This window comes from Triticum urartu, chromosome 3A, assembly GCF_056163025.1.
Source record: "Triticum urartu cultivar PI428250 chromosome 3A, HENAU_Tu73, whole genome shotgun sequence".
Classification (NCBI taxonomy): Eukaryota; Viridiplantae; Streptophyta; class Magnoliopsida; order Poales; family Poaceae; genus Triticum; species Triticum urartu.
Window position 1 is genome coordinate 649,170,400 of NC_141875.1, and position 10,840 is coordinate 649,181,239.

Genomic DNA, 10,840 nt, shown 5'->3' on the forward strand with positions numbered 1-10,840 from the left:
AAAGAAATAATTTATGAAGTGTGAATGCTATCATAGTGCATAAGTTTGAGCAATGATAGTTCCAAACACTTTTTCTAGCATCATTATATATCATAAACAGTAGCTCATCTCATAAAACTTCTCATGATCAAGTAACAAGATATTCACATGTTAAAGCATAGACCATAATCTTTCTTGAAAACTAACAAACTATGTTCTCAGTCATCAAACAATTTCAATTCATCTTATTTTTAGGAAGGGTCTATGTAAGAGGTTTGATTTAGCAAATCCCACATAATCAACTATCATATAGTCTTCCATGATTGCTAACACTCAAAGCATATTTTTAGAACAAATAGCATCCGTCAAACACAGAGAAAGATAGGGGCTTAATGTTTTGCCTCCCAACTTATTTATCATATAGATAATTGTCAACAATAATAATTCATGATCAAATATATTTGAATGGCCATATATGCTTGGATCTTTCCCCATGACATGATGCTTGTGTAGGATCGAAAGTATGTCTAGAGGGGGGTGATTAGACTACTTGACCAAATAAAAACTTAACCTTTTCCCAATTTTAGTTCTTGGTAGATTTTAGCTATTGTAGGACAAGTCAAGCAATCATCACACAATTCAAGCAAGCATGCAAAGAGTATATTGGCAGCGGAAAGTAAAGCATGCAACTTGCAAGAATGTAAAGGGAAGGGTTTGTAGAATTCAAACGCAATTGGAGACACGGATGTTTTTCCCGTGGTTCGGATAGGTGGTGCTATCCTACATCCACGTTGATGGAGACTTCAACCCACGAAGGGTAACGGTTGCGCGAGTCCACGGAGGGCTCCACCCATGAAGGGTAATGGTTGCGCGAGTCCACCGAGGGCTCCACCCATGAAGGGTCCACGAAGAAGCAACCACCCACGAAGGGTCCACGAAGAAGCAACCTTGTCTATCCCACCATGGCCATCTCCCATGAAGGACTTGCCTCACTAGCGGTAGATCTTCACGAAGTAGGCGATCTCCTTGCCCTTACAAACTCCTTGGTTCAACTCCACAATCTTGTCGGAGGCTCCCAAGTGACACCTAGCCAATCTAGGAGACACCACTCTCCAAGAAGTAACAAATGGTGTGTTGATGATGAACTCCTTGCTCTTGTGCTTCAAATGATAGTCTCCCCAACACTCAACTCTCTCTCATAGGATTTGGATTTTTTGGAAAGAAGATTTGAGTGGAAAGCAACTTGGGGAAGGCTAGAGATCAAGATTCATATGGTAGGAATGGAATATCTTGGTCTCAACACATGAGTAGGTGGTTCTCTCTCAGAACATATGAGTTGGAATTGTGTATGTGTTCTGATGGCTCTCTCCACGAATGAAGAGGAGGTGGAGGGGTACATATAGCCTCCACACAAAATCCAACCGTTACACACAGTTTTCCAATCTCGGTGGGACCGAATCAACAAACTCGGTCGGACCGAAAAGGTAAACCTAGTGACCGTTAGAGATTTTCGATGGGACTGACATGCAACTCGGTAGGACCAATATGGTTAGGGTTTGGGCTTCCGCTGCTCTTGCGTCATCCCTTTTCCAATTCTTTTTGTATGGCTCGGTTGCATCCGATTGATCGATCCCTAGTCACTGATTACATGCATGATTTCTTTGATTCACTACAGACTTCTTCTGTGGAGCCGAGTTCGCCGACTGAGACTACATAACATAATCTCGGTGAGACCGATTACACAAACTCGGTGAGACCGAGTTTGGTAATAAGCTAACCAGAGAGTTGGTCAGGTAAACTCGGTGGGACCGATTTGCTCTTTTGGTGAGACCGAAAAGTTACAAAAAGGAAATAGAGAGTTTACACTGCAATCTCGGTGGGACCGATTCGCTCTTTCGGTGAGACCGAAAAGTTACGAAAGGGAAACAGGGAGTTTGCAATCCCATCTCGGTGAGACCGAGATCCCTATCGGTAGAACCGAATTGCTAGGGTTTGGCAGTGGCTTATGACAAGTGAAACTCGGTGGCGCCAGATAGAAAGAATCGGTATGACCGAGTTTGGCTTAGGGTTTAGGTCATTTGTGGAAGTGGGAAAGTAGCTGAGGATTTTGGAGCATATCATTAAGCACATGAAGCAAGAGGCTCATTAAGCAACACCTCATCCCTCCTTGATAGTATTGGCTTTTCCTATGGACTCAATGTGATCTTGGATCACTAAAATGTAAAATGAAGAGTCTTGAGCTTTTGAGCTTGAGCCAATCCTTTGTCCTTAGCATTTTGAGGGTTCCACTTTCACATCCATGCCATGCCAATCATTGAGCTTTCCTGAAATAGTCATCTTGGAATAGCATTAGCTCAATGAGCTATATGTTGTTATGAATTACCAAAACCACCTAGGGATAGTTGCACTTTCAGCTTGCCAACTAAAGAATAATTGAGGTTGAAATAGGAAGAGATATTATTGACTCTTTCATAAAAGTAAATACATGAAAGTAAAAGATAGGCCCTTCGCAGAGGGAAGCAGAGGTTGCCATGTGCTTTTAAATGTTGGATGTGCAAACCCTTAATGCAAAGGAACGTCACGTTGTATTGCCCTTTGTGATAGCAACCTTTATTATGCAGTCCGTCCCTTTTACTACTTTACCACCACAAGTTCGTAAAACCCTTATTTTCCCTTATAATAAAAGATCATACATATTTAGGAGCAATTTCTGTTGATTTTTGCACCGACGACAACTTACCTGAAGGATCTTATTCAATCCATAGGTAGATATGATGGACACTCATGGCATGAAACTGGGTTTAAGGGTTTTTTAAAGGATAGATAGTATCTCTACTTAGTACAAATTTTTTGGCTAGCAAAAGATCCTAAGCAAGCACCACATGTTAGAGGATCCATAACAATATAACTTCTATGCAAATATACCCAAACATAACTCATTACGTTGTCTTCCTTGTCCAACTTCAACTAATTTTCTCAAGTTTGCAAATAATTAATGGGGCTCACAATCATAGAAGATGTCCAAGATAGTATATTTATATGTGAAATCTCTCTTCCTTCAATATTCTTTCATGAATTGTCAAGTGACTAATGTTGAGTTTGCTAACTTTCAATAATTTTACCACCTATACTTCTTATAAGTGAAGTCATTACTCCCCATGGGATAAGCATGTGAAGCATATATAATTTCAGATTTATGATATTCAATTCATTCAACCATTTACTCATAGGATATAAGTGAATCACGTGAGTAATTGACAAACTACTCCAAAAAGATATAAGTGAAGAACAATGAGTAGTCAAATAATTAACTAGCCATGGGAGGACTCTCTCTTATTCAAGATTTTAGATCCAATGATTTTATGCAAACAACAAGTAAAATTAAAATACGCTCCAAACAAAATACATATCATGTTACGAATAAAAATATAGCTCCGAGTAAGGTATACCGATGGTTTTGAAGACGAAAGAGGGGATGCCTTCCGGGGCATCCCCAAGCTTAGGCGCTTGAGTCTTCCTTGAATATTACCTTGGGGTGCCTTGGGAATCCCCAAGCTTAAGGTCTTTCCACTCCTTATTCTCATTGTATCTGTATCTCACCCAAAACTTGAAAACTTCAACCACACAGAACTTAACGGAACTTCATGAGATGGGTTAGTATGATAAAGAGTAAATCATTCACTTCGGTAGTGTCAAAGACAAGATTCATAATTGTTCTCACACAATTCCTACTATACTATATCATTTCTGAGCAATATAAGCCATAGAAACTAGAAAACAAGCAAACTATGCATTGAAAACAGAATCTGCCAGAAACAGAACAGTTTGTAATGATCTGAACAATAACCATATGTCTGCTACTCCAAAAATTCTTACAAATTAGGACAACCTAGGCAATCTGTATATAAATCTTGTGTAAAAATTCAGATCAAAAGCACGCTTCTGTGATTTTTTTTTAAATTCTAGCAATGAGCGAAAAAGTTTATGTTTTTGATCTAGATCAAATCAACTATCACCGTAAGCCAGCCCAAAGGTCTTACTTGGCACTTTATTGGAACAAAAACTATAAGACATGATTACTACAGTAGCTTAATCATGTGAACACACAAAAATAGTAAGGATAAATATTGGGTTGTATCCCAACAAGCGCTTTTCTTTAATGCCTTTTTAGCTAGGCATGATATTATAATGATACTCTTCCAAACCCAATTCTGATGATAGTCTTATTCATACTCCAAAAATATAAGTGAAGTTCATGGAGAATTCTACAATTAATATAGATTTACCAACATGCAATCTCAAAATATATAAGTGAAGGACATGAAGCATTCTACAAAGTCGTCCTCAAAAGATTTAAGTGAAGCACAAAGAGCATTCTATAAAGACATACTCAAAAGTTTTAAGTGAAGCACAAAGAGCATTCTACAGATTAATAAAGTGAATATCTCACAGTAGCATGGAGCATATAGGAAAAGAAAAGAGAAATAAACACAAAAGATGCATATCATGTGAACAAAACAAAAACCGAGGTATACTGAAAGTTGTTGAAGAAGAAAGATGGGATGCCAACAGGGGCATCTGCTAGCTTAGATGGTTGAGTATCCTTGAAATATTTACTTGGGGTGCCTTGGGCATCCCCAAGCTTGAACTCTTTGTTGGAAATATGGCCTAGAGGCAATAATAAATTGGTTATTATCGTATTTCCTTGTTCATGATAATCATTTATTATCCATGCTAGAATTGTATTGATAGGAAACTCAGATACATGCGTGGATACATAGACAACAACATGTACCTAGTAAGCCTCTACCTGACTAGCTCATTGATCAAAGATGGCTATGGTTTCCTAGCCATGGACATGAGTTATCATTTGATAATGGGATCACATCATCAGGAGAATGATGTGATGGACAAGACCCAAACTATAAACATAGCATATGATCATATCAAGTTTATTGCTATCGTTTTCTACATGTCAAGTATATTTTCCTATGACCATGAGATCATGAAACTCACTGACACCGGAGGAGTACCCTGTGTGTACCAAATGTCGCAACATAACTGGGTGACTATAAAGGTGCTCTACAGGTATCTCCGAGGGTGTCTGTTGAGTTGGCATGGATCAAGACTGGGATTTGTCACTCCGTATGATGGAGAGGTATCTCAGGGCCCACTCGGTAATACAACATCACAAGAAGCTTGCAAGCAATGTGACTAATGGTTTAGCCATGGGATCTTGTATTACAGAACGAGTAAAGAGACTTGCCGGTAAGGAGATTGAACTAGGTATGGAGATACTGACGATCGAATCTCGGGCAAGTAACATACCGATAGACAAAGGGAACTGCAGACGGGATTAGCTGAATCCTTGACATCGAGGTTCAACTGATAAGATCTTCGTGGAATATGTAGAAACCAATATGAGCATCCAGGTCCGCTATTAGTTATTGATCATAGAGGTGTCTCGGTCATGTCTGCATAGTTCTCAAACATGCAGGGTCTACACACTTAACGTTTGGTGACAATATAAGTATAATTGAGTCATTATGGTGGTTACCGAAGGTTGTTCGGAGTCCCGGATGAGATTCTGGACGTGACGAGGAACTCCGGAATGGTCCGGAGGTGAAGATTAATATATTGGACGAAGGGTATTGGAGTCTGGAAGTGTTCCGGGGGTACCGGGTGATGACCAGCGTCACCGGAAGGGGCTTCGAGGGGCCCCTACAAGTATTGGGGGACCCCATGGGCCAAGGGGAGGGGGCAAACCAGCCCACTAAGGGGCTGAGCGCCCCTCTCACCCCATCTCACGTAACCAGGAGTGTTGGGGCGCCCCCTAGGGCTTCCCACCTCCCGGCTTGGGGGGCAAGTCACCCTAGGGGAGATCCCATCTGCCCTGGCCGCCAACCCCTAGGGGAAACCCTAGGGGCGCCACCCCCTCCTCCCTTCCCCTATATATAGAGAGGTAGAGAGAGGGCAGCCACACCCGTTGAGCACATCTCCACGCCACGACACTGCCTCTCCTCTCCCTCGTAGTCCTCTTCCTCTCTGTAGCTGACGGTGTCCTGGACTAGGGGGTACTCACCACATCGTCTCCCGATCTGTTATATTGGGCTGAGGACCCCCATGGCCGTATACTCATGGGCCAGTTCGGACAACTGCCGCATACATGGAAGATTCCATAAGACTTGGTGATCAAGACAAGGACTCCTCCCCACCGGCGTATTCGGCTAGAACTCTTGTTATCCTAGGTCTCGGGTGCATTATATAAACCGAGGCCGGGCTAGTCGATAGATCATATACAACAATAATACCATAGGCTAGCTTCTAGGGTTCTAGCCTCTACGATCTCGTGGTAGATCAACTCTTGTAATACTCATATCATCAATATCAATCAAGCAGGACGTAGGGTATTACCTCCATCAAGAGGGCCCGAACTTGGGTAAACATCATGTCCCCTGCCTCCTGTTACAATCGATCCTAGACACACAATTCGGGATCCCCTACCCGAGATCCGCCGGTTTTGACACCGACATTGGTGCTTTCATTGAGAGTTCCGCTGTGTGATCGGCAAAAGGATCAATGGCTCGCCCGCAGGTTAACTACGACGCCGGCATCTTCATCGCCGGCTCGACTGGTCACCTTGGCTCGACCGAGGACCATGCTCCATCTCCGATCGTCATGTTCGGACGGGGGCCTTCTTCAACATCAACTCCGATCTCTATCATGATCATAGAGGAGTCATCCATGGAGCTCGAGGGCTCAACGTCAACACTGCCCTCGGGCGGCCGTGCTGTTTTTATGGACAGCGAACTCGTATTCACTGTCACCACCTCCTTGAGCGTCGGTTTGACGATTGCTTCGGTGGAATAGTGTGTAATTACGTCTAAAACAGCCATGAAAAATTTCGTCGAGTTCCGATGGAGGAATTTCCGACAATCTACAATATACCGGAGCCATGTCAAATCCGGACGGGAATCTGGACGAGTTTAGGGCGTGGTCTCCAGATCCCAGCTCGGAGGTCCTTTGGAAGATCCAACCGTTCATCTACTGAGGAATTCCCATGTCTACCACCCTTCCAAATTTCAGCTCGATCTGACGGTTCAAACTCAGGGAACCTTCCGACGAGTGGACCAATTTTCGGAACCGTTTTCTGCGCGAATACGGATCCGACCCGAATTCATGTTTCTTTATGAACGTGATATTGGACAACCTTTTTAGAGGAATTCTCTTCTCGGGTATTGTGCGTTGTTTTTAAACACGTGCCCGTAAATTTTTAAGCCTCCTCTGAGGTCATCTTCATCATCATGTTGGTGTCAAACCAGTCCGGCAATATTGCTCCAAGCCTGCCGACCTGCGCTAGACACATCGTCACTTTGTTGAGCCGAGCTCAACTTCTTTGGATCATCATCTCGGAAAGCCGAACAAGAGTCCGGCATCATGAAGGATAAATCATCACCAACATCGCCTCCCCATGGATTACACGGAGCGGGCATACCGGCATCGCCGCACGGTCACTTCATCAAGCCGGCATTGACCATGTCACGACCTGCATCGGCTAGGCCGCACTATTGCTTCTTCAAGCTGGTGTCCATCACGCCGACCTATTTCGACTCATCGGCTGACATCGAGGCTTCGACATCTCGGCTGGACCGGGGGCTTTGCCATCTCTTCATCAACCTACTCCAGAGACTTCGGCGTCACTAGCCGACCAGCTCCGTCACGTTAGCTGGACCGAGGGCTTTGCCTCGGCGAACCAACCTTTGCCAGCATCACCATACCATCGCTTTATCGTCCATCAGGTAATGGGTGTGCTGATCGAGTCCCAATTTTCGGAATCACCTTTCTTCGGATTGCTACAACAAATAAACCAGGTGCTATTAATCCTAGTATTTTTTGCTTGTTCGGGTTCATTTCCCCAAGGAATTATTACTCTGGTTTGTTCATCATATGTACACAGGTCTGTCAAATGATGGCCGCATTAACGATCGTCGCATGGTGGTTCGGCCAGTTTCCGTACATGGTTCGGCGAACGCCGCATCCGGAACTCGGACCGACCTATGAATTCAGGCTTTGCCACGCCTTTACCGCATCACGCCGACGCCCTGCATCGACATTGACTTCGGCGCCAGGCCATATTTCTTTTATTACTCACTTTGCATAAATTATTCATTATGCAACGATTTTTTTTAAAATTATTATTATTACTATTATCTCCGGTTTGCACTATTTTTTGTGCACAGGAAAATGATCCGGGTTGGGCAGTATCGTCAACTCGGCATACTTACATACCACGTCACCTCGGCTGGACGGGGGGCTTCGTCAACACTTCATTACCCCATGCCGGGGACTTCGGCATCACTCTGCCGGCCTGCATTGACCGTGCTATGTCATCACTTTGGAGTGCCGAGCTCTTTGCTCCGCCACCTCGGGACCGTCTTGGGGGATGGAACCTTGTCCCGCATCAAGCTCGGACCGCGTCGTCAATACCGAACACATTAACCAGCTAAGTTGCCTTCATGCTCCAAATTTTAAATTTTTAACTTGTGTTCGGTTCGACCAAGTATTATCCCTTTTTGGAAAAAAAATTGCTTGTAAAAAATTTCCTTGTCCAAACTTTGTTTGTGACGCAAAAATTCAAATACCCCATTTACTTGGGGGCTTCCTTTATGAAGCTTTTCCTCTTGCATATGATTATACTTGTACGACTTTGTTCCTTGTTCGTGTATTATGCCACAATATGCACCATATTGACTTAAGCGATTTGCAAGCTGGGCTGCCTCGCTCCTGTGCTTACCCCTACGTTCCCGTTTGTTCGGCTAGGGAGTAAAGGGAGCACCTCTGCGATTGTCACGACCGGTTCATCCGAGCTCTGACCTCAGACTGGCTGAAGCCGAAAGCTAGCGCTCTTATTGTTTTCAAGCATGGTCGACACACAATGGAACTCATGAGCACAAAAAATCTATTGCACAAGTCTCATAGTAATAATGAGCACCGAAGAAAGGTATCGGTGGGGTACTATTTTCTTTGAAGATGCTTCTTACACTTCGTTAGTAATATAGCATAATTCCCTGAGAGAGCTTTGTCTGTTACAGCCTTATGGCCTAATTGCCTGGTCATCAAAAACACCATCGATACTCTCGACAGGTGGAGTACATGACACTTTTCGGCCCTTGGCCAAAGAGGGAGAAGCCGACGGTCGGTTAAGACGCGTTTAAAGTTCGGGTGAACACAGATATGATATAAGTACTTCGGTATATACAATCATTATACATAAAATTCTTTTACCCAAGTCACTTGGGAGCTCTTAAAATCTATAGGAGTTATTTTATAGTAAATGTGTTTTCTCCCTAGTCATTGCAAAAAAAATTCTATCACTCCTTTTTCGACGCGAGTGTGTGGTCAATAGCCAGATAACCCATTTTCTCTCTAGTGACTGCTCGAGTTTAGTTCGCTAAACTGGTCTAACGAGCAGCACTCCGCCTTCTGGATAGGAGGCTGCAGCCGTAGGCTGACCCGCTTGAAGTCTTGAGATCGGATGTGTCATATTAATGCACGACAGAAGCACAAAAGTAAGACCAATTTTCGGATTGGCACCGAACACTTGATCTTGTTCGGACGTCAAGTTTTTACTGACGTTTTTTGGTTTCCAAGCTTATGGAACTTTTAAAATATTTGTGTGTTTTCAGCACAAGTCTCACAGTGCAACGCCGGACACCTTTTGAGATTTGGCAAAAACATTCTCGGACATTGCTAAATATGCATCGGTTTCGAATTGTGTCTTCGGTCAATAGTTGGGTTGCCCGGCTCCTGCGCTTGCCTCCTACGTTCCGCTTTGTTCAGCTAGGTGTGCAAAGGGAGAACCACTGCGACTGTACTTCCAGCTCACATGGTTAAGCACCATAGTGGAGAAAGCCGAAAACTGACTGTCACAATAAGCGTAAACTGGTCAGCGATCCGATGACTGTGTTAAATGACGGGCCATTCATAACATTGGCCGAAGTGTTTACGGCTTGACCTCGACTGTCGCCGAACACTACCGGGGGCTAGTAACTGGCCTCCCAAATAAAATCCTCAATATTTTGCTCTTACATTAGAGCTGAGGTTTCATGATCATGCTTAGCATGACAACTCAAAGAAAGGAACCGATAGAGGGACTATTTTCTTTGGAAGACATTTATTATGTTAAACAGTAGTATAACATATCTCTCTGCGTACCTTTGTTTATAAAACCGTATAGCCAGATAGCCTTGCTTGTCATAAATCTTTGCCCTCATAGAGGCTTTATAAAGTAGGATAAACACTCCTCGGCTACTAGCCGAGGAGGTGGAAGCCGATGGTCGGTCAACAAAGTTTTGTACAATGCGGATACGAGCATTAATGATGTAAAGTACTTGGATACATAGAGTCATTACACATAATTTGTGATTTTACTATGGATATCGATCCTTAATTCGGCCACCCATGCCCGCATTAAGGCTCGGGGCTACTGGGCTTCGGGCTTATCATTTGCTAATATTAAAAGGGCGTATCGATCCCCTGATCTGGTGTTGCCACCCGACCAGTGTCTCGGGGGCTACTACATTGGCAATCCAGTGGAGAAAATCTAAGTGCAATATAGTTTTCGAGGAGATTATGATCCTCAGGTTGGTCGGCCGCACCCAACCTGAGTCTCGAGGACTCTGCACAAAGCTTTTTGTGTAACGAAGTATTCTGCCGAGCTAGGAGTTGATCCTCAGACCGATTTTGCAAATCAACCTGAGTCTCAGCGGCTACTGGGATCAGTAGTCTTACATCATCCTTCAAGTGCATCTCGGGTTTTAAACCGATACACACGTTGAAGGTTACTGGCTATATATCTCGG